Here is a 25837-nt window from a genome sequence, read left to right on the forward strand (position 1 = left end):
TACATCCTATGGTGGGTGCTTCCCCACTTGGGGAAGTTACCCAACAGATAAACAATGTAGGAATGCACCCAGGTGCCACATGTCAATGGGCTTGAGGAGCATGGTGACGTGATGGGATCGATTTGGATGTAGACATGGAGGTTGTGCAACCAATGATAGGTTGCCACATGGTAGTTTCTAGTGGATCAGTAGGATGGTGCCATGTGGAACCTAGTGTAGGTGACTGGACAGAGGTTGGCTAATTGGAGACTGCCATGTAGCAACTGGTTAAACAAGGTTTCACCCCAAAATTGAAGGAAGAGGCAAAAAAATTAGAAAATATTTTAAAAATGAATCAATTTTAAAATATTTTCTTAGAACATGTCATGAACAAAATTTTTAAATTTAAAGAGGCTTTTATTCTAAAGTTTATACTTTAGAATATTTTAAATTTTTCAAATTTCAAGGATTCAAGTCAAAGTTTTATAACATGGGGTATTTTTCAAACTGAGATTTAGGGGGTTTCTGGAAGGCTAGTATAGCAATATTATATATCATTGGAATCAAAAGAAGACAAACTTTCTGATTTTGGAGTTTGTTTTTGCATAAGAAGCATTTTGCTTAGGTTATTCAAGGTTTTCTTCCAAATTTTGAACTTGCAACTACATTCAGGTATCAAAGTTTGGTTGTGATTTCTAGTAAGGTAATGACCTAAATATGTGTAAAAATGGTAAAAATGTAGTTGGAATCAAGTTTGGTCACATTCAAATCAATTAACACAAAGTTTTTACTACCATTTCATGATGTAGTTTAGATTTTTGGTTATAGAATGGTTTTGATCATTGAACAAGAGATGTTTCAAATCAATTACAGAAGATTACTAAAAACCAAATCATATCAAAGGGGAGAGAGATTAGAGAGATTCTTTTCATTACAAAGGAGAAAATTTCAAGTGGACACATGTTGTCTTCAGATTAGATCTGGGAATTCACTTCTTGTCTATATCTTCTTCTTTCTCATCCATTGTAGGGGTTGGTTCTAGTTTTTTGGAGAAAAACTACTGACTACTATGATTCCATGTTTTGGTTCCAATTTTGATATATTCCCAATACTATGACACCACATTTTTTTCAGCAATTTCTCCTATATGAATAGCAATAGGAAAGATAATACATATAGTTTAGATCTATTAGGTGTTTCTATGTTTTAATTTTAGGCATATGAATGTATTATTTCAAGGAAATCAATACAAAGAACAACAAGTGTTGAGTTTCATTTTAAATATTGTCTCCTTTATCAGTAACTTTCAATGTTTTATGATCTTTGAACAAAGAGCCTAGGTCATAGTTGCAATCCCTTAATGTTGTATGTTGTTTCATTATTGCTTATAATTTAAGGAGTTATGTAAATGCTTCAGGAAAATCAACAAGGTTGCAAGTTTATTGAGGATGATATCAGGTAAGAATGAGATTTAGATTGAACATAGATGTCTATTTACAAGGTGAATGGATAGATCAGATATCTAAGTATATGAATAGGTATTAGGTATCCATATGTATGCATTTGATTCATGGAATTTGTCAATAGATAAGGCACTAATCAGTTATAGGATCGTTAGTTCTTACTGTTGCATATTAGGGGTTTTGTTGAATTCAACATTATTAATCAAATGTTTTTCCCCTTTCATGTAGAAGAGCTAAAAAGTCTAACCCTCACTCAACTTATGAATTTCATTATCTTGTATTTAGCTACCACAGATATATGTCATTGCATGAATTATTAGGAGATATAAGGGTTAAATCTGCTATAATAGATTCAAGAATATTTTTTTGCACTAGTACCATATAATTGAATCTAAGGCTCAGCCACCTAGGTTTTGTAGAGCCTAAAGTAGAAGAAGGTTCAAGCCTTATAATTGGCCTAGTGTTTGAAAGGACATGTTGAAAATGGGAGTTAGCTGCCCCTAGACATGTCTGGTTCTCATCGGGGTAATTTGAAACTCGAAATGTTTCAAAACACCAACAAAGAGAAAGATATATTCATCTGATGATATTTGGAATTGATTCATACTACTCTTTGTGGACCTATTGGTGTTCAAATCTATCATGGAGACAAATATTTCATAATATTTATTGATGACTATTCTAGAATGATGTTACTTAAAGAACAATATGATATCTTTTAATTTTTTTACTGGTATTTGGCCAGAGTTGGAAAGGAGATAGGAAAGAATCTGAAGTGCTTAAGATCAAATAGAGGTGGAGAATTCATTTCCAAAGAATATAATATATTCTCCAATGATAGAGGAATCAAAAGGAGGATGTTAATGCCTAGGACCCCTCCTCAAAATGGAGTAGCTGAAAGGAGAAATAGATCAATCAAGGATTGTGCTAGAATATTGATGATGGAGAAGAATATATCACATAAATATTGGAGAGAAGTTGTAAGTACAATTTTTATACTTTGAACATAGTGCAAGTCAAGATAAGTAAAAATGCTACACCCTTTGAATGGTGGTATTGATATGCACCTAATGTGAAGTAATTTAAATTTTTGGGAAGCAAATGCTTTATACTAAAGGATAATAGAGATGGAAAATTTGATGCTAAAAGTGATGAATGTGTATTCCTAGGTTATTCCACTAAGAGAAAAGCTTATAAGTCTTTGAACTCTAACATTAACAAAGTTGTGGAAAATGCAAATATGAAAGTTAATAAATATGCACAAAAGAAAGAATTTGAATGCAAGATTCATCTATGTGAATGAAGATTCTCCTAGCACCCCACCTGAGTAAGAGAACAAAGATGCAAGTCAACAAAAAAATGGAAATAATGAATTGCAATGGCAAGTTTCCAAGCAATAGATTATGGGTGTCGAGAAAAAAAATGATCCTGAGGTACATGCAAAAGGAGCCAAACATCAAGAAGACAATTTCGAGAAAGTAAAACATGAACAAGAACTTAAAAAAGAAAGACAAAATGAGCTTGAAATCATTTTTCAAGATGAATCTATAGAAGAGCTAAGGAAAGAACTAGTACTAGAAAGATATGTGAGAACATATCATGCACTTGAGCAAATCATTGGAGATAAATAACATGGTGTTATCACAAAGAAAAGACTCAAAAGTGAAAAATATTTACTTTATGATTTTGAGCCCAAATCAATAAAGGATGCTTTGGAGAATGAGGACCAGATTCAAGTAATGAATGAAGAAATTGAGCAAATAGAGAAGAACAAACATGGACACTAGTACCTAGACCTAAAGATAAAAATGTTATTGGAACAAAGTGTGTATTCAGAAATAAGCTGAAAGGTGAAGTCACAAAGAACAAGGCCGAGTGGCATGAAAAGTATATACAAAAGAAGAAGGAATTGACTATGGGGAAATATTTTCCATTGTTTCAAGACTAGAAGGATTTAGAACACTACTTGCATATGTTTATTATAAAGGATTTAAGGTACATCAAATGGATGTCAAATCTACATTTCTAAATGGAATACTTGAAGAAGAAGTCTACATAGGGTAGGGAGAAGGATTTTTTGACCTCAACAAGAAGAATATGGTAAGTAAGTTGCACAAGGGTCTATATCATTTGAAGCAAGCCCCTACAACATGGTATGAAAGACTACACAATTATTTGGTGAAGATTAGTTTTGCTAGAACTAATAATAACAGTAATCTATACTTTATGATTGGTAATAACAATGAGGTAATGTTATTTGAAATCTTTATTGGTGATGTTATATTTGGAGGAAAGGAATCATTATGCAAATTATTTGCAAATGAAATGAAGAAGGAATTTGAAATGTCTATGTTTTATGAGATCATAAAATTATTTTTGGTTTACAAGTATATCAAATGAAGCATTGGATCTTCATTACTCAATCTAAATAAATCAATGAGATACTAATTTTTTTTGGAATGGAAGATTCAAGACCAGTTAGTACACCTATAACCACTGGACATAACTTATCTAAGAATGATGATTCTACTTATGTGAACCATACATTGTATAGATCAATGATTGGAAAATTGTAATATGTTGTTTAGAGAAGACCTGATGTTGCATTAACAGTTGGGATAGTTGCAATATTTTTTTGCAAATCTTAAGGAAAATCACTTGATGGTAGTGAAAAGGATACAAAGATATCTAAAAGAAAAATAAGACTAAGGATTGTATTACAAGAAGAATGATAAGTTTGAACTAAATTTGTTCATTGATTTTGATCGTGTAAGAAATGTTGATGACACAAAAAGTACAAGTGGAGGAGCATTATTTCTAGGGAAGAGACTAGTTTCATGGACAAACAAGAAGTAGAACTTTATTTCTCAATCAATAGCTGAAGTTGAGTATGTGGCAGCAGCAGTGAATTGTTCAAATATCATATGGACCAAGAAATTGTTGAAAGGTATGACAGAAGAGATCACTGGTCCAATTTTTATCTATTATGATAACAGTAGTTCTATAAACATAACAAAAAATCATGCAATGAACACAAAGACTAAGCATATTGCTATCAAGTATCATTACTTGAAAGAACTAGTTCATAATAAAGAAGTGAGATTCGATTATGTGAATACTAAGGAGAAAATAGTTGATATTTTCACTAAAGCATGATCTAAGGATGCTCATGAATATCTAATATGTAAATTAGTTTTGATTCCCCTAGACAATGGTACTTAAGCTAAAATGGTGCTCTGCATCAAATGGATTGATCATAATATCTTACAAGTTGATGCAAATAATCCTACTTTAGGATTTCACTAAGGTAATGATGGAGGAATAAGGAAAGAATCAATTCATACACAAATGATAGATGATGAATTTAGTAATGACATGAAGACATCTACATGAAAATATGCATTAGATAAATAAAGTGTCTTTGGAATTATTGTCAAAGAGGGAGAAGCTGTAATTTAGTTATCTATGTAGTGATTAGTAAGAGGGAGATGGATGAAATGGTATGGATGATATTTTTCACCATGAAAGATTGAATAAAAAAGAGGGAGAATGTATACAAGGTGTTTCCACCAATACCGAAGAATCTAATTGATTTCATGATCTAATATGATAGAGGGAGCTTATGAGTTGCATATCAAATCTATGAGGATGAGAATTAGAATGAAACTAAAAGAAAGGGATTGTTGGACATAGAGATGAGAATTAGAATAAAACTAAGGATATTAATAAAGATCTAATACTATACACAAAGGGAGTTTTCTCAATGTAGTACATGTTTTGGATTGCATGGTAACTAGAGGTGTTTCCATCGATAACAAAGAGGGAGATTATTGGAAACTACAATTGGAACAATTTTTATATTGTCATTCATGTCAAACCTTATTGGTAAGAAAATTTTCTATATGATTTGAATGTCATATCTAGATGAATGATGAAGAGGATTTGACAAGTTGGTCATAATAAAAGCACCTAGAGGAAAGGTTAAGTTATGAGAAGAAACTACAAATGAGCACTTGATTAGTTAGACTTTTACAAGATAAAGTGATTGTTTAATAATTCTACAAGTGAAGATGATAGTTGAGTTGAATTATTGAATAAATTATCAAAGAGTGACGAAATGCCTATGCTTGATTGAGAAATAGAGAAAAAGATTAAGGAACTTGGAATACATGTTGAGTGATGCTAGTATCGATTGAGTGCTAGTATAAGTCAAGTAGAAGTACTATTGATTAAGAATTAATATTGACCAAGTGTTAGTATATGTGCCAAACATAATGTTAGTAGTGACCAAGTAACCCAGTGATGACCGAGTGTCAAAACACAATGTTGGCTGAGGGATAGCATTTTAACATTTTATGTGGAAACCATGATTTCTAGCTGATAGAGTTGACTTCTTGGAATATGTAAAGTGTGTTGAAGATAAGGATTGATGATCTAGAATATTTAAATCAAGGGAAACCATGTTTTCATGTTTCTATGGAAGGATTCAAGGAGTTTGGAAAATTTCTAGAATAAAAAGGAAAAGATGAAATGATAGAAGGATCTGATGAATTTGACCTAAACTTATGATCTATGGTGGTGTTTAAGTGGTAAAATATTAGAATTAACTATTTAAGGAGGTACAAAGGCTAACCTAATAAGGTTAGAGTATTTTTTGATGCTATTGATTGGTGAACTTAAGTAGAAGGTTGAGAACATTTGAGAAGGGGTGAAGAGTGATTTCTTGAAGGGATACCAAACAAATCAAGAACTGAGATGAAAATGAAGGCCGATTAGTGGATCAACATTTGTTTCAAATTATGATCTACATTTTTAAGTGAGCTGTATTTTCTAGATGAAAACCTACTATTACTTTCTAACCATTGTATTAGTATGGAAATCCTTTAATCAAGGTTGACCTTGTTGGCAACATGGCTAGCTAGATATATGAGAATTTTCATTTATGGAAACATATGCATTTTGGTATTTCATGATGTAATTAGAGTTACAAAACTATCTAAGTGTTAGACAATTTGCAATAGTATTGAGACAAGTATTGTATGTACGAATGTGATGCAGGAGCATCTAGACATGTAAGGGCAATTCTGTATCACCCAAAAACATGCTTAGTTTTAGTTACCATTTAATGTGTTCTCATTTGTAGATACCTATTTAGACTAATTAAATATTCCAACCCTCATAGTTCCACTATTGGTTTTTTAGGTTAGATTTTTTGAGCACCTTGGGATATGTGCCAATGCAAAAAATAGGTTATTTTGTAATTGAGCCATGATTATGATGAGTTAAAGGGTATAATTTGGAGGGATTATTATACTTGTATTTTAAAGCACTCTAGAAAAAGAATTAGGTCAAAATGCTTTACGGTTTGAAATTTATTGTAGTTTAAGTTTCCTGGAGACCTCCTAAGAGCGATTTCAAAGTCACATTTGAGGCACTAAATGACCTTGTATGGGAAAAAAAAAATGGGTGATAAGTGAATCTGGTCCACAAGGCTATATAGCACTTGGAGAGATTTCCAAAAATATAAATGGTTCATCAATCGGAGTCCCAGATCAAAAGTTATGCCTCCCAAAAGTTGGACTACCATTTCTAGATTCTTCTAATTTTACAATAACTCCTGACATGTTTTCTAAAACCTTTTGTTTTGGTGGTGGATTCCAAATGACATATTCTAAAATTTATTCCTAACTCTAAACCTAATTTTTTTTACTTAAGGACATTTCTGGCATTGTAAAGGTAGTTTTTGGTCGAGTTTGGGAGAAGGTAATGTGAGAAGGGTTTTCTCCAGAATCTGATAATATTGTAAGACCATAGGGCATATCATGGAGTCTATTTCTGTGTTACAAAATGTAATAGGATATCATTTCTAATAATAATATTCCCCCTTTCCTATTGTGTTCATTTTTATCTTGGATTGTGCCTTCATCAAGTGGTATCAGAGTAGGTCTTCTTGAGTGTGTAGACAGAGCATCGACTGTGAGACAATTTGCACTAGGACCATATGGTTATGCTTTTTAATAGAAGAAGTTGCCTCCACAAAGGGATCATGGTGGAAGGGCTAGAGCTATCACTCCTAAGGTTAGATCCCTCCAAAGACAAGTCTAGGCATTACAGGAGGAGATCCGTAGAGGAGACATAAGGAGTTCCAAGTTATGGTATACTTGAGGAAGGAATGATTTCTAGTGGGTACCTACAATAAGCTAAAGATGAAGAAATTTGGCTCCTACAAAATTTTGAAGAAACATGATTCAGGGAATGCATATGAAGTGGAGTTGCCCAATGGGATTCACATTTTTCCTATTTTAAATATTGCATATTTACCAAAATATCATAATGATGGTGTAGATGAGAAGTTGATGCTGCAGTCATGTCCAAATCCTATTTTTTGTGAAGAAAGAGATTGAAGAAATTCTGAATAGTCATGTGGGTTGGAGTACCAAAAACAGGCAGTATGAGGAATATTTTGTGAAGTGGAAAGGACAACCAATAGAAGACTCAACTTGGCTATCTACAATAGAGGTTGTCAATTTGGGTTTTCCTCTACTAGCTATTAAGTGAGGGGATCACTTTTCAATCTACGCTGGGTGTCTAATACATGAGCATCTAGTGGTGCAAGGGCAATCCTTTATCACCCAAAAATATGATGTGTTAGTTTCTATTTAATGTATTTTCATTTCTAGATACCCATTTGGGTCAATTAAAGATTCCAACTCTCATGGTTCCTCTATTGGTTTTCTAGGTTAGAGTCTTTGAGCACCTTGGGATATGTGTCAATGCAAAAACTAGGTTATTTCATAATTGATCCATAATTATGATGAGTTAAAGGGTGTAATTTGGAGGGGTGATTATAATTGTAATTTAAAGCACTCCAGAAAATGAATCAGGTCAAAAGGCTTTACGGTTTGAAATTTATTATAGTTTTAAGTTGCCTGGAGACCTCTTAAGAGCACTTCAAAGTTAGATTTGAGGCACTAAATGACCTTGTACAAGCTTGACAAATGGGGGACAAGAAAAAAAAGTCCATAGGGTTATAGAGCACTTGGAGAGCTTTTCAAAAACGTAAATAGTTCATCAATCAGGTCTTGGATCAAAAGTTATGCCTCCTAGAAGTTGGACTACCATTTCTGGATTCTTCTAATTTTACAATGACTTTTGACGTGTTTTCTAGAACCTTCTATTTTAGAGGTGGATGCCAAATGACATATTCTAAAATCTATTCCTAACCCTAAACCTAATTTGGTTTACTTAAGGACATTTTTGGCATTGCAAAGGTAGTTTTTGGTGGAATTTGGGAGAAGGTACTATTGAGAAGGGTTTTCTCTAGAATCTAATAATATTGTAAGCCCATAGGGCATGCCATGGAGTCTATTTTTGTGGCACTGAATGTAATAGCATATCATTTCTAATAATAATATTCCCTCTTTCCCATTGTGTTCAATTTTTTCTTCGATTGTGCCTTCATCAGGATGAAAAACTTTGAGTTAGCTTATGTGCAGTTGAGGAGTGATAGATGGTAGTGTCATGATGATGTATGTCAATGTGCAAATCTATAAAGACAATATGGAATAAGTTACAATAGGATTACCAGCACAAGTAATTAAGAGAAAACAACATAACACATTAGTAAATTAAAGTATGCGACTTAAGGAATTATTTTTGGAAACAAAATAATTACTTGATCATGTTGGGCTGACATCCTAGATGTTCATGATTCTTCCCCATTAATAGGATATTCTCTCATATGCACTCACTTCTCCCGTAATCATAGGAGATGTTTTTCATGTAGTCTCTCCCACATTGACATTAATGACAAAGGTATCATTATGTCGATTAGTTTTGTTGGTGTTTGAAAACGTTATCGGTTTCTAATAACCTCAATGAGAAAAAGACACATATAGGGGCATCTAACTCCCATCCTTAACACATCTTTTCAAACATTAGGCCAAGTATAAGGTTTGACCCTTCTTCTAATTTAGGCTTTGCAAAACCTAGGTGGGTGGACCTTAGATTCAATTGATATGGTACCAGTGCAAAACATATTCCTAAATCTCACAAAGTAGATAAAAACCCTTATTTCTTCTAATGACTTATGTAGTAACAAAGAAGTGCAGTAGCAAATTAGATCTATATGAAATGCACAAGTTGAGTGAGGGAATCCTATTTAGCTCTTCAGCATAAAATGTAAAGATGATTTGAATTTGATTTGATTTTATGTGGGTGGGGAAAGTGGATGAAAACTAGGTATGAACAACAAACTTATCATCCTATAAAAGATCAATGCCTCATCCATTGGGTAATTCACAAATATCCCTCATGCATCTTGGATATCTAGAACACATATCTTATGCCAAGACTCTAGATCTATCCATTTACCTTGTAAATTGGATATAAATGTTCAATCTAAATCTCATTCTTACCTGATATCCTCCTCAATAAACTTGCAACCCTATTGATTTCCATGAAGGCTTTACATAATTCCTTGAATTACAAGCAACAATGAAGCAATATATAGCATTAAGGACTACAATTATGATCTAGGTTCTTTCTTCAAAGATCATAAAACATCACAGCTCACTGAGAAAGGAGACAAGATTTAAACTGAAACTCTATATTTGTTGTTCCTTGCATTGATTTCCTCGAAATAATACATAAAAATGCATGAAATTAACTCATAAAGAACCTAATAAACCAAACTATACAATGAAAAAATGCTATCATCCAAGAGAGAAAATGGTAAGAATGAGAAACTGATGGGATGGGAAGGGGGTGTCATAGCCAAAGAAAAAGCTTCATGGTCTGGAACCAACACATCCCAGATCTTCCATTTAGGGTTCATCAATTCCAGGTCCAATTCTACTAACTATCTTCATTCCAGAGAAACTTTCCAATATTTTCCAACAACTAAAATGAATGAAAGAAGGAAAGATATAGCAAGAAGTGAATTCTCAGATCTGTTATGCCACTAACATGTGTCCACTCATAATTCTTTCCAAGAAGTTAAAAAAACCTTCTCTCTACCTTCTCTCTATAATTGCAAATCAAATCCCCATGATTTTGGCTCTTAAAGGCAATAAAGAATCTTAGAAACTTGATGATGAAAGAACATAACTAATTTTTGATGTTAAAATGAACTCAAGGTAAAAAGTGAAAATCAGTTAAAATGGCCTCTAAAATGTAAGAAAACTAATTGAAGTCGATTTACTCCACATTCAGACTTCAATAAGTCTTCATATCTCCCCTTTAACCAATTATAATGATCAGTGATGAAAAATATCCATTCTACTGAGAACGCCCTAAAATTTACAAATTGGCTTATAGCACAAACCAGTGAGCACTTGTGCAAAAACTGACCTCAGATTTGGAAAATTCAGATCTTCCTAGTACCCATTTCAGATAAAAATTTCCCCTGTTATGCCTCTTTGAAGACCAAGCTTCCACTCCATGGCTTTCACAACATTGTGCAAAAATTTATCCTTTTACAAAGTTTGAACTTTGAACTATATTAAAAGTTCAAACTTTATTTAAAAACCTAACTCTGCACGTGAAACCAATCTCTCAAGAAGGAAATAAATAAATAAATAAATTTGAAACCTTTGAATTTCTCCTCCCTTTTCAACTTGGGTCAAACCTAGTTTGACCAACCTTGACACATGGCAAGATGTGATTGGATCAGACCTACATAGTTGGTGCCACTTGGCATCATGTTATTCATCCTTGTCACCACCACATCAGCACACCACCTGGATGCCATGTCATATTTTCTATGTCGCTATATTAACTAGTGTGCAACTTTGTCTTAGCGACATAGTGACATAGCGACATCCGTTCGATCTTCCACATGGCATGATCTAGTGCATTTGCTAAATCTACTCACCACATCAAACCCATCCTTAGAATTTGTGCCATGTGGCACCTTGTGATTGGTCTAATTATTGCCACATCATCCCCTCCTTACTACACATACCACTTAGCTACCACTTCTCACTCACTAGTTCATTGTCAAACTTCATGCGAGACCCACGACCCTCTTGTCAAAATTTCATGGTTTTTCAATAGGTTGCTATATCACTATTGGAAAACCTGGGATTTTTTGGTAAGAAACATGGTGACTTGCCAAATTCTTCAACTTTTTTGGCGGCTTCATTCTTGTTGATGTCATAGTCTATGTATGCATGTTCCTTCAAAATTATACCTCTATTTTGGCTGATTGGGACCCTCCAACACACATACCACAGCCTTTCAAAAGGCATTTATCTTGTTGACATTGTATGATGTGTGTGTTGGCATATTTTAACACCAGAAGTTCCCCCAACACGCTCAATGTGGGATATTTGTTTGAAATTGTTTTTGTCTTTGCTCCCATTTTTTCGCTTTGACCCTCTAGCAATTTCATGTACTCCTATGGCTTCCTTAGTAGAGCAAAAAATTGCCTCACTACAATCCAAACCCAAAATTTCTTCAATTTCTTCGGCAACACATTTAGGCTCTACACCTAGAAAATCAATCTTGTTGAGGACTAGAATAATTTCTAAGTTATTTTCCAAAGCAATATAAACATTCACGAGAGTTTGAGTCTCCAGTCCCTATGAAGCATCCACAACAAGAAGGGATCCCTCACAGGTTGCAAGTAATCGAGAAACCTCATAGGAGAAGTCCACATGACTAAGAGTGTCAATAAGATTGAGGCAGTATGGTTCACCATTTTGTCCAAGATAGCACATTCGACCAGCCTATAGCTTGATGATAATACCTTGCTCTCCCTCAAGATCCATGTTATCAAAAACTTGTTCCTTCATTTCTCTTGTTTCAATTGTTGCCGTCAATTGCAACAATTTATCTGGTCTTGGACATGGGCCTCCCTCTTCTTTCCTTATAAATGGTGTTTGCTTCACATTGACTGGTGTGCTTCCTCCAACAGTGATAGCTTGCTTTGATACTTTCTCTACATGGATTCTTGCTCAACATGGAGCCTCCTCTATTTTAATGTGCTCCCTAATCTTCAATACAGCTATTCTTCCATGCATGGGTTTTTTTTGTGAAAAACGTGGCTCCTTTTGTCTGCAAATTTCCTCTTTTCTTGGCGTGGGCTGCTAACCTTTCTTTGTTTGTGTTTGGGTCTACTCCCTTCTTCAATTCATGAGATCCCTCTACCAACGTCTCCCCTTGTCTTAACGTGGGCTTTGCTCCTATTCTTGTTGTTGACGTGACTACCTTCTTAATGTTGCCTTGGGCCTTCCTCCTTATTGGTCTGTGTTTCTTTTTGTTTATGGGTGGCTTCCATTATGATGATGTTTTTTGCCCTTCCACATGGGCTCCCCTGCTCTTTGCTCATCATAGCACCATTTTATCAGGGTAGAAGTTCACCCAACGCTCTTGTTAGGGTCTCTATAGTAGGTGTTAGTACCCAATATGGTCACAATTTTAAAGCTTTCATTTTCAAATGTTGAACCTCTTTGAACCACTTTGAACTAAAGTTTGAAGTAGTTCAAAGTAGTTCAGAATGGTTTGGTGGTTCAAATAACCCATCCCACAGGTTCAATACAAGTGAAGTTCAGACTTTGGGTTTCAAAATGCAAATTTGTTAATTTAGAAAAGTTCAAAGCCCAACCCCAGTCCATGATTCATGGTCAAAGAAAAAATTCAGAGGTCATAGTTTGGAGATGCTCCTCAGCCAAAAAGAAAGATACCATCATAATAAACCTTCAAGGTCCTTTTTAGTGATTCAGGGTAGTGCTAAATGCATAAAGGCCTAGTTCAAATGGTTCAGGGATGGGACTGTTGAGGCAAAGTTTAGAAGTTTAGTGTTCAATTTCAAAGATGGCACTCTGTTTGCATTTTTGAAGTCAATTTTCATCAAATCTAGGCCATGGAGATACGAATAATGTTGCCAGGTGACTGTTTGGTGGAACATCAATTCAGTTACATATATCTATGTAACCAAACATGATATTAATCCACCATGATGCTGAACCCCAAGGCATAAATGCATCCGAGTTCTTTGATGCATCACATCTTAATATGCCTATGGATTCTTCTTCACAAAGTGCCAGCTCAAAGATACCTACAACGCAAAAAAAAGCAAAGGCTTGAGCATTCTTGAAACCAGAACATGAGCTCATGATGGTGTAGTTAGCTTGAAATTAGATATGAGTTGAGCAGATACATAAGACAACCACCCAAGGCCAAATACATAATGTGGATTTCATGGTACCATGAATTATAATGCATATGCTTTCATTGGCAAGCCTATGGTGTATTTGCAAACATGAAACATGTTCAAAACAATTAAAAAATGTTTGAAGGTGAATTTAGTACAATGGGAGTCTGCCAACCTTCATGCCTCTATTGAAAGTTGATTCTTCATATACCCAAGCATAATCTACATTGTCATATAAGAAAAGAAATGGTAGAAAACTATTTCATAGAATGTGCAACAGAGCCTATGTCTGCAAGTATTAATAAAGACAAGTTTCGGTGCTCACATGACAACAAGCCTGAAACACCATGCAAGAATAAACCCTGCAAACATGGATTCTTTGATGATGAAAAAATATTCATATTTCAAAGGGCATATCTCACAATTCAACCATTGGATCAGGCTCAATTTTGGATATGTGTTTGAAATCCTAGTTTTTTAGCTTTTGACTAGAGCGATTTCCAAAATGTGTCTAGAATCACAAGATATGCATCACTGTTTGCACCTCTATCGACTTAGCAATAACAATTATAGAATGCAAACAACCAAATTGGGTCTTAGTGCGGGGGGCATAACTTCCAATTGAACCATTGGATTTGGATCAATTTTGGATATGTTGTTAAGAGGCAAGTTATGCATGATTTGACCAAAGAAATTTTAAAAATTATTCTTGGTTAATGATTTACAACTGACTAAGTAGGGTGCTGTCAAAATTGTCAATGACAGTTATCAAAATCATGATAGAACATCATCACTAGAAAATGCCACTTGTCAGCATGAGTATATCATAGGGGCCATGAATTTGCAAAGATATAAAACTAAACATTATATCCATCCTATATGGAAAAGAAGTGTGATGTGAAAGTGAATTGCGATAAAATGTTTAATTATGAATTAAACATTACATATGCCATAGGTGGGGACATCAAAAGATAAAAAGTGTTTTCAATCAAGGAAATACATATCCAAGTAGTGTTATTAAAAACCTTATTTGATTCATATGCCAACGGTCTTATTATAGTCTTATGGACATAATATTTACAAACATTGGACTATATGAAAGTAGTCGGTGATTGCCAAGAATCAGTTATATAACTGAACGGTCACAAAGATGATCAAGAAATAAATAAGTCAGCAATAGAGTAAACAGGGGTTCCAATTCTCCCTTCTTCCAGACTACAGACTTTGGGCTCTAGGCAAGGAAGAAGATTTTGCAAAAATTGGTCCATTTTCTTGAGAGGCTATGAGAGGCAGAGCACGGGATATTTCTTTTTCTCTTTCTCAGAATTGTGTGCCTAAGATAGAGATAGGATTTTGATAGTTGATGTAATATTGTGAAGGGAGTTTCTGTCTTTCTTGAAATAGTGATTAGATTGTAATGTGTATAAGGCACTTTGTGAATCTTTTACAGTCAGGGAAGGGAGGCTAGAGGTTAATTATATTAGAATTTTGATTATGGTATATTTTCCTTCCACTGATCATGAACTTTGTGTCATCTTCAGTTTTCTCTGAGTTACATTTTAATACTATTATTTTCTTGTTACATTATCAATTCAAATATCTTTAAAGGCTCTGGTTTTTATTTCTCTCAAGAGAACGGAAAACATATCTCCATTCTTACTATGCACTATAGTGTTACACAAATGAACTTTGTGTCAACTGTTGTTCTTAACTTTTCTTTTTATACAGTAGTATAGGTTTTTCACATCTTCATTGTATTTACAGGTAAATGTTTGATATCCTTTCATGCTTTCTAGTTAAAAGCATCCACATTTGATTCATTGAATATCTTATACGGGGAGCTATACCCGATAAAATTTAGAGGAAGGTTATCAATTCCATGATACCCTATCCAACTGTTGGTGTTGATTTGTCCTTCCACTTGGGCATTCAGGGTCAGATTTGCACGCATTTTCTTAAAGGACAATCTGTTCACTGATAGTAGGGAATCCCAAGTTGAAAATGTTTCCTAGCTTTAACATTCAGCTTTACTCTTAGAAATTAAAATGGAAGGATGCTACAAAATCAAGAAAAACATAGTATGGAACATTGCATAGCGCTGGAGGAGCTGACAATAGAAACAGGCTGGGAGGAGGCAGGCATAGAAAATTTGGAATGCATGGAGAGGTTAAGAAAGCTGCAACTCTAAGCATTCAGCAAATCAGGTGTTGAAAGATGCATTCAACACGTTTGTCCAAATATTTCTAGATGTTTTCAATTTGCCCCTGTAAGTGCAAAAAACAATAAATCCTCCTTTTATAATGGCAACATTTTCTCCTGTTGGATGGTCACTCCGTAAGGACTTCATTTGAGCATACACTGCTCTTATTATTTTCTCCTCTCCCTAGTCACTATGCATCACATCCAGACCTCCATTATCAGTCATTGATGATCCATAGCTAGGATTATTATTATAAGATCTTGATAAATCTTTTTGACTTGATCATCTTCTTAATCCTCATTGAGGCTTAACACCATCCCTTCTTGATTACTTCTCAGAAATGGGTCTTTTACCATCAACAACAAAATTACTTTTCGATCTATTTGATGTAGCCCACTAGTATGTTGGATCCATGTCACTTCTCCAAATTGACTATCATAGAATACCATATAGATACAGGGTAGCTACTTGTGTTGCATACAAACATTATCGTCCCTATTGTGCACAACACATTTTGATCTCACTATTAAATTCCATTTGCACTTAGCTCAAATTAATGCAATAATTCCAACATATTTCTACCTTTTCTTGCATGAAATGATGCCTCTAATGTTTTCCCTCTTCGTCATGAACTTTTTCTGCAGATAATAGGCTTGTAAGTAATGTTGTGGGGTGTGAGTTTTATTATTCAACCAAATATTAACAACATTGTAAAACACTATAGATATTGTGGTTAGCAAGTATGCTTCATCACTTTGAACCTTGAGGCATTCACTTTAGCTTCATTACTTTAATGCTTTGACTCAATTTGCCTGATGGAATCAGTCGGGCCCCAATGTGGGTCTGGCTAAAAAAAATCATTTTTGGACAATTGAATTGCAAAATTGATCCATTCATTATTTGATATTGATCAAAATCAAATTTAGTCATTGAACTGTCAATTAAAGCTCATTTTATCACTCATTTGCGAACTATCAACTTTGTGCTAGGAGGTCCTTTGACTAGCCTTAAAAACTGATCTAAACACCTAACCGAGCTCTTAAATTTGACACACCAATTCTCTGTTCTGCACACTTGTACCATGTCGAATATCATCTCATGATGAATTTAGGGTCAAAAGATATTGACCATCAAATTTGACCTTTCGAAATTGCCTGCAAACAAACATATCAGAAAACCATAAAATGCTTTCAGATTCGGCTTCAAAAACTAGGAAAACTGACACTTGGGAAGATGAAAACTAGGACGCTAGTTCACTATCATGAGGACAACAAAAATATAAAATTTGGGCTCATGATGAATAACAGGGCGCAAATGGAAAGCAATCAAAGTTGGCTACTCAAATTTGTAGACTTAAACAATGGTAGAAAAGTGATTTTTGCAAATGGAATGGGCCTGGAAAAGTGTGCAGATGGATTTGTCGTGATTTGAAAATTTTCACACATGAAATATTTTTAGAGGAAAACATAGTGGTACAATCCATTTGATCTCACCTATCACCAATTTTGAGATATAACTTCACGAATAGGGGTACTGATCAATCTGCACTTGCTGACACCAGTAAAAAGATAGAAATTGCATTTGGATCACGTTTGAAAATTGATCAAATGGATTCATCATGAGCTCAAACTTGAAACATAACATGTCTTTGACCTCTAAAATGCAACACAAAAGGAATTTTATAATTTTGATCAATTGGGTCAAAGTTATAACACGTCAAACAAGGCTTCCCAAAATTTAGAGTAAATTGCATCAACATGACATCAATAAATGACTAACTTTGAGGAATTCAAAAAATAGTCAAACAAACTCAAAATGACTCAAAATATAAAACATAGATTCTTTGGTATGGACACTAAATACTCCCAAAGCGGCGAGTCATGAAACATCACTGGGTGCGAGATATTCAATTGCAAACACAGGCTCCTATCATTGTTTGACACGAGAAAAAAATGCAGATTTGACAAATGCTCAAAATAGGACTTCACGAAATGATTAGGAATGGTAATTTAACTTCATGAAATGCATAGGAATACTAAATAGAAGGTGCTAGAAGCATTAAACACCTCATAAGCTTTTCAAGTATAGTTGGGTATGCGTGCATTTAAAAACACTTGTAGGGCTCAAAATTTGGGCTACAATTTTGAGCGCCAACAAGTTTATCAAAGTACTTAACCATATCAAGTGTCCAAAGACATTGTTCAATAATAGATACTAGGTATAATTCATGACTATGCTCAATCACATATACTCCCCCATAGAGGAAGCTTATTCCTCGTTTAGTCAAGATAAACAATAGTGTTCTATACCATTGGACTAATGTAATGTTTGCATATTTTATTCTAAGGTAGGTAGGGGCATAACCCCAAGCATACCTCACAAATACTAAAATATATCCTTAGGCAAAGGCTTTATAAAAATAACTATAAGGTGCTCCTTTTTATTAACATACTTTAATCTGATATGTTTCTCTACAACTTTCTCTCTCAAAACATGAAACTTAATCAATATGTGCTTTGTCTTAGAATGTAACATAGGATTCTTAGACATACTTACTATACTTGTGTTATCACAATGTATGATAACAAGTTTTGCATACTCTATCCCAATATCCTTTAGCATTTTTTTCATCCACATGATCTAATTGAAATTGTTTATTATTGCTACATACTCTACTTATGTTGTACTCTATGAAATAGAATCAAATTTATTTCTTATCCAAGAAACCAATCTTTCTCAAAGGAAAAATTCTCTACTAATCGTACTTTTTCTATCATCGATACTACATGCCCAATCTGCATCATTGTATGCACATAAAGTAAAACCATTTGAACTATCATATCATAACCCAAAATTAGTGTACTATTTAAATATATGAATATCCTTTTTACTATTACATAATGTGATTCCTTAAGATCAGATTGAAATATTGTTATTATACCAACTAATTTTTCTATATCTATCCTTGTGTGAGTCAAATATTACAAACCTCTAATCATAGATATATACTCCTTCTACTCAACTATAGGTGTCTTATCTTTTCTAGGTAACTTGTGACAAGTTATCATAGGTGTACCAATAGGCTTACAACATTCCAAACCAAATATCTTTAAAAAGTATTTCAAATACTTATTCTATGATAGGAAAATGCCATTAGTGTTATGCACAATCTGTAAACCCAAGAAATAATTAATCTCACCAATCATGCTCATTTCAAATTCATTATTCATTTCATTAGTAAACTTTTCACTTGCTTCATCAGCACCTCAAAATATTATACCATTCAAAAATATCACAATAATCAACAAGTCATTATCAATTTCTTTCAAATATAAGTTACTATCTATAGTACCTTTAGAGAAATCCCAATTTTTCCAAATACTAATCCAACCTTACATATTAGGTTTTAGGTGCTTTCTTTAGTCCATACAATGTTTTCTTCAACTTGTGTACTAGATATCTCCTTCATTTTCAAAGGAAGTTCTCTAGGCTTCTCAATGTAGACTTATTCTTCAAGTTCTCTATTCAGAAATGTTGACTTCACATTCTGACACACTTTGAACTTCTTATTTGCTTCATAAGCCAAGAACATCCTTGCTACTTCAATTCTAGCAATAGGTGCAAATGTTTATTCATAGTCTATACCTTCTTTCTATGAATATCCTTTAAATACCAATCTTTATTTATTTATTACAACCTTTTCTTGTTCATTCATCTTGTTTGTAAAAACCCACTAAGTTACTACAACATTCTTATCTTTAGGTCTAGGGACCAATTCCCATGTCTCACTCTTTACAATCTGGTCTAGTTCTTCATTATTGCTTGAAGCTAGTGATCATCCTGACATGCTTCATTTGCACTCTTAGGTTCAACTTGATAAATAAAACATAATTGTTTATTTACTCTATTTTATTTTATAAACTTTTTGACTTTGCTTCCAATAATCTGATTAGCAGGGTGATTCTTTATCAAATTCTTGTTTGGTATAGGTGTTCATTCTACAAATAATTTTGAGTCTCATAGAAAGTCTCAACATTTTCTTAGATAGTCGTATGATTAGTTTCCTCATCATCAAAATTATAATCAAACATTCTTATTTTAACTTTAAACTTCTCATCCACTTTTACATTTTCCCTTTCAACAAAAGTCTTAATCCTTTAATTAAAATATTAATAATCTTTTGTTTTCAATTAATAACCAAGGAACATAACTTCATTGCTTGTTGCATCAAAATTACCAATGTCGTCATCTCTCTTGATATAACATTTACTTCCAAACATTGTGAAATACTTCACCAATGGTGCATGTCCAAACCATAGTTCATAAGTTTCTTATTTGTGCCTTTTCTAATCTACACTCTATTCATTGTATACGTTGCTATATTATTTTTCTCTCTCCAAAATTTCTTTGAAACATCATTCTCAAACATCATAGATCTTGTTGCCTCTGTTATAGACCTATTTCCTCTTAGCAATACCATTCTTCTTAAGAGTCTTAGGGGTTGATAGCTTCCTCTTAATGTCATTCACTTCACAAAAGGTGTTAAACTCATTTGAGGTAAATTCTATACCTCTACCAGATCTTAAACATTTAATCTTCAATCTAGACTCATTTTCAACTATATTCTTGAACAAATTAAACTTCTCAAGTGATTTAAACTTTTCTTTAAGGAATGTTATCCATATCATTCTAGTAAAGTCATCAAAAATATTCATGAAGTACCTTTCACTTTAGAATCCTCTTGTCTTTGTGGAACTACTTAGATCTATATGAAGAATATCCAATATTGTTGTTGTAGAGAACTTCTTGCTAGGAGAAGAACTTGTCTTTTTCTTAGCCATAAAACATTCCTTGCACACAACATTAGTAGGCTTTACATTTTTTGGTAAATCTCTTATAAAAAAAGTACTACTTTCTTTCACAATATTATGAAAATTTATATGACTAAACCTTCTATGTCAGTACCAATTGTTATCAAATTTACCAACCAAACATGTCATCTCTATAGGGTTCACATGGAAAGAATTATGTCTGGATTTTGTATGAGTTCCAATCATCTTACCTAAAGTTGAAAATCTAAATATGCAAATTATAAATAATTATAGTTTTGTTTAGTTGAATAAGTATTATAGTTTGTGCAGTAACATGGATAGAAGATAATTAGAGAATGTTATTGTAATAAACATGATTTTCAAGAGATTTGACAATATCCAAAACAAGATTCTAGAATATCTGTACAATAGCTTATTATATAGGAATAAAAGAGTGGCAAAGGAAGATACCAAGCTTAGAGAGAATATGATTCATAAATTGTGTGAAGTTAGCAATAAGGAGGACATAGAAAAGATTCTAAAAGGCATTGAGCCTTTGCTAAGGAACAAAAGAAGAGTAGTTCTTCTTATGGGAGGCAACTATAAAGAGGTAAAGAAGGAAATTGAAGAAGCCATAGTGAAGTATATGACTTCCATGTCTAAAGTAAGCAAGGAAAGTGTGCAGCTTGAAATAGCAAGTCATGTATATGTTGAGGCTAGTACTCCTACTATTGATGAATAAGAGGTTGATGAAACCCATAAAACTTACTCACCTCCTCATATAGTTATTGGTACTAAATCCATGCAAGTAGATAGTACACACATAACTATAGATGCTAAGGAGAATCCTTTTGTAGGATTTGGGACCAACATTGTTTTTAATATTACTGCTTATTCTAGCTTAGATGAAGAGGATGATGAAGAAGCAAAGAAAAATGTAGAGAAGAAGTTAGAGGAAGAGGAAAGAAAGATATAAGCAAAGAGAAAAGAAGAAGAAAGAAAAGAGCAAGAAATAAAAGGAATACAAGATAAGAAGCTGAAAGCATAACAAGAAGAGAGATTAGAGAAAACTAAAGTTGCTGAAAAAATAATGAGAGAAGAAGAGAAGCAGAAGAAGAGACAAGAGGATGAAAAGAAAAGTATTGAATTGAAAGTAGTCTTATTAATTCTAGCAATAGTAGTAGCAGTAGTTACTATGTTGCCTATAGTATCTGATGATGATGATGATCAAAAAGGTTTAATGAGCTCTTTGCGAAAGGTACTTGAGAAGAATTAGTCTATGAAGACTTTGGAAGGAACATTAGTAAAAGTTTTGGACAAATTGCAGAAGATAGTATAGTCCACTATTACAAACCCAGACTTATAGAAGAATGTTAAAGAAATGATGAAGTCTTTTGATGCAAATTTGCCACCTTGTCTGATATTGCTTCAGTATAAGTACAAATAATGCATGATGCAACATTGTTTGACAAAGTATGTAACAATGTCAAAATGATTTCCAAGCTTTAAATGTATGCATTAAAGAGCTAAGGAAGAGCATAGATGAAGGTACAATGTTGTATGGACAATGTGAAATTTCATACAATCATGTACCAAAATTTGATAATCTTATCAAAGGCCAAATGAATGAGCTTCAAACACTCACTATCAAATTACAACAACCAGAGGCAAGCAATGAAGATATTGGAATACACATAAAGAAAATTCACAATGCTATTAGAGGCATTGAATCTGATAAGGAGAAGGTTATCAAGAGATTCTATGTCCTTAGAGAATATTTATCTCCTAAATTTATCATTTTATAGAGGCAATTAGAGGAGTGTCTTACAATGAAGGCATCCTATGATAAATTTGCCTAGACTAACCTGAGCATAGTGGAAGTGGCATCCTATGCACTTTGCACACTCATCAATATGTTTGATACAATCAAGGGAAAATGGAAGAAGGATTTTAACAAGTTGAAATATGACCTTACAGATTGCATATCCAAAATGTCAAGTTGATTAGAGGAAAGCAACACAATTTTTGTGTATACAGAGTTTTGACACCTTTTTAATTGATTTCAAAGGGGGAGAAATATGTAAGGAAATTTGAATATGTAAGGGAGAAGCATGTAAATTGTATATGTATATGTAAGGGGGGGCTTAGCTTTGTATTATTGTTCTACACAATACGTAAACCCAAGAAATAATTCATCTCACCAATCATGTTCATCTCAAATTCATTATTCCTTCCATCAACAAACTTGTCACTTGCTTCATCATCACCTCAAAAGATTATGCCATTAAAAAATATCACAATAATCAACAATTCATTCTCAATTTCTTTCAAATATTAGTTACTATCTATAGTACCTTTAGAGAATCTCATTTTTCCCAAATACTTATCCAACCTTACATACTATGTTCTAAGTGCTTTCTTTAGTCCATACAATGTTTTCTTCAACTTCCATATTATCTCTCCTTCATATTTCAAAGGAAGTTCTTCAAAATTCTTAATATAGAATTATTCTTCAAGTTCTTTATTTAGAAATGTTGACTTCACATCTGACACACTTTGAACTTCTTATTTGCTTCATAAGCCAACAAGATCCTTACTGCTTCAATTCTAGCAATAGGAGCAAATATTTATTCATATTCTATACCTTCTTTGTATGAATATCCTTTACATACCAATCTTGTTTTATTTATTACAACCTTTCCTTGTTCATTCATTTTATTTCTAAAAACCCAATTAGCTCATATAACATTCTTATCTTTAGGTCTAGGGACCAATTCTCATGTCTCATTCTTCACAATGGGGTGTAGTTCTTCCTTCTTTGTTTAAATCCAATGATCATCCTTACGTGCTTCATCTACACTCTTTGGTTCAACTTGAGAAATAAAACATAATTCTTCATGTAATTTGTTTCTTTTCATAACCATTTTGTCTTTTCTTCCAATAATTTGATCAATAAGGTGATTCTTTGTCAAATTCTTGTTTGGTGTAGGTGTTACTATCTCAACAATTTCATTCTGCAAATAATTTTTAGTCTCATAGAAAGTCTCAACATTTTCTTATATAGGCTTAAGATTAGTTTCTTAATCATCAAAATTATAATCAAATATTCTTATTTCAACTTGAAACATCTCATATACTTTTACATTTTCCCTTTCAACAATAGTCTTTGTCCTCTTTTTAAAACATCTATAATCTTTTATTTTAAATTAATAACCAAGGAACATAACTTCATTTCTTGTTGCATAAAACTTACCAATGTCATCATCTCTCTTGATATAACATTTACTTCCAAAATTTTTGAATTACTTCACTAATGGTCAATGTCCAAACAATAGTTCAAAAGGTGTCTTGTTTGTACCTTTTCTAATCTGTACTTTGTTCATTGTATACAGTCCTATATTTATTTCTTCTCTCCAAAATGTCTTTGATCCATAATTCTCAAACATCATAGCTCTTGTTGCCTCTATTACATACCTATTTCCTCTTAGCAATACAATTCTTCTTAGGATTCTTAGGGGTTGATAACTTCCTCTTAATGTCATTCACTTCACAAAAGGTGTTAAACTCATTCAAGGTAAACTCTACACCTCTATCAGATCTGAAACATTTAATCTTCAATCTAGATTCATTCTCAACTATATTCTTGAACAACTTAAACTTCTCAAGTGATTTAGGTTTTTCTTTAAGGAACACTGCCCATATCATTCTAGTAATGTCATAAACAATAATCATGGAGTACCTTTCACCATAGAATCCTCCTATCTTTGTGGGACTACTTAGATCTATATGAAAAAAATCCATTTTTTTTATTATAGAGAACTTATTGCTAGGAAAAAAAAATGTCTTTTTCTTAGCCATAACACATTCCTTGCATGTAACGCCCCGCCAAGGGATCCAAAAGAATTAACCTAAAGTTTCACTAAGTTTGCTAAACATTTTTTTTTTAAAAGTAAGAAAGTATAACATACACATCAAACACATAGTAGCGGAAGCAATAACATGTAATCATCGACAAACATACATTGCAAGTTACATTTCTTAAAGATCCCAAGACGTTGAGTCACGTTTAAATTTAATTAATTCTAAGTCTAACAACTATCACATACATATGAAAGAATAATCAGAAATCCCATGTCCATATTATACATTTGTTTCGAATGCCTCTTGGCAAATTAATTCGGAATGCTCAATCATCCACTGTACAAGTCATAGGGTATGAAAGGCTTAAAAGAATATACATATGTAAAGATAAAGATTAAACATCCTCAAATCCATGATACAAAGTACAGTAAAAATATATGAAACTATTCACCATACATGATACATCTATACATCCATAATGATAAAACATCTATCATAAAATCTAACCATCCATCATAATAATCCAAGAACATAATGAAGGTAAATGCCAATCATGAAAACTCCAGCCACGGTGACCACGGAGCGGATCTCAATGGTAAGAGTAAAAGCACTACCACCCGACCGCGTGGAACCTAAATGGTCCACTCCCACCGCGCTAAGGAGACAGTCTCAAGTCCCAAATAGGATAACAAAACCTATAATCATATATACTCTCTAAGTCCAGGAAATCCTATAAGTATGCTAACTCAAGGGTTCCTAAAAAGATCAACATCTAAACCTAGAGGTACCACAAGACACGTAGGAAACCTAATATGCAAGCGAGAAAGTGTCATCGCAAAAGTCACGTAGAAGTTACCCGAGCAATGCCTTAGGAATCTCGGGTCCCTACTGATCCTGCGGCCACTAGTATCCTCTCTTACTGACGAGGCCTACTATGGAATGCAAGGTCGTAACCAAGCGTCCTCTCTACCCCATCCTAGCCTGTACTAGCACTCAAGGCATGGGAGAGAACATACAATTATCTTGTTAGGTTCATTTTCTCTCATTTAGTGTAAATGTTTTCACTTATTAAAAATGACTTACAATGGGTTTCTCAAGGCAACCTCTTAGGGCTCCGACCCCCATTGCAAGCCACTTCCCGACTCTACACATAGATAACCTACCCTAGGCTCATGAAATCATAAATCAAAGAATCATAATAAAACCACCTCAGTCCTATACAAGCAACTGAAAAGACATCATAAAAGATAAACCACGAAAAAACATCAGTTCTTCATGAGCAACAGATAATATCCAATAATAATCATATGATCACGACAATTCTCTATCAGCAACTTGAAGGCATCAATGATAAATCACAAAATCC

The sequence above is a fragment of the Cupressus sempervirens genome, chromosome 1, assembly GCF_028749045.1.
Source record: "Cupressus sempervirens isolate cs-2001-9-10 chromosome 1, ASM2874904v1, whole genome shotgun sequence".
In the NCBI taxonomy this organism is placed as follows: domain Eukaryota; kingdom Viridiplantae; phylum Streptophyta; class Pinopsida; order Cupressales; family Cupressaceae; genus Cupressus; species Cupressus sempervirens.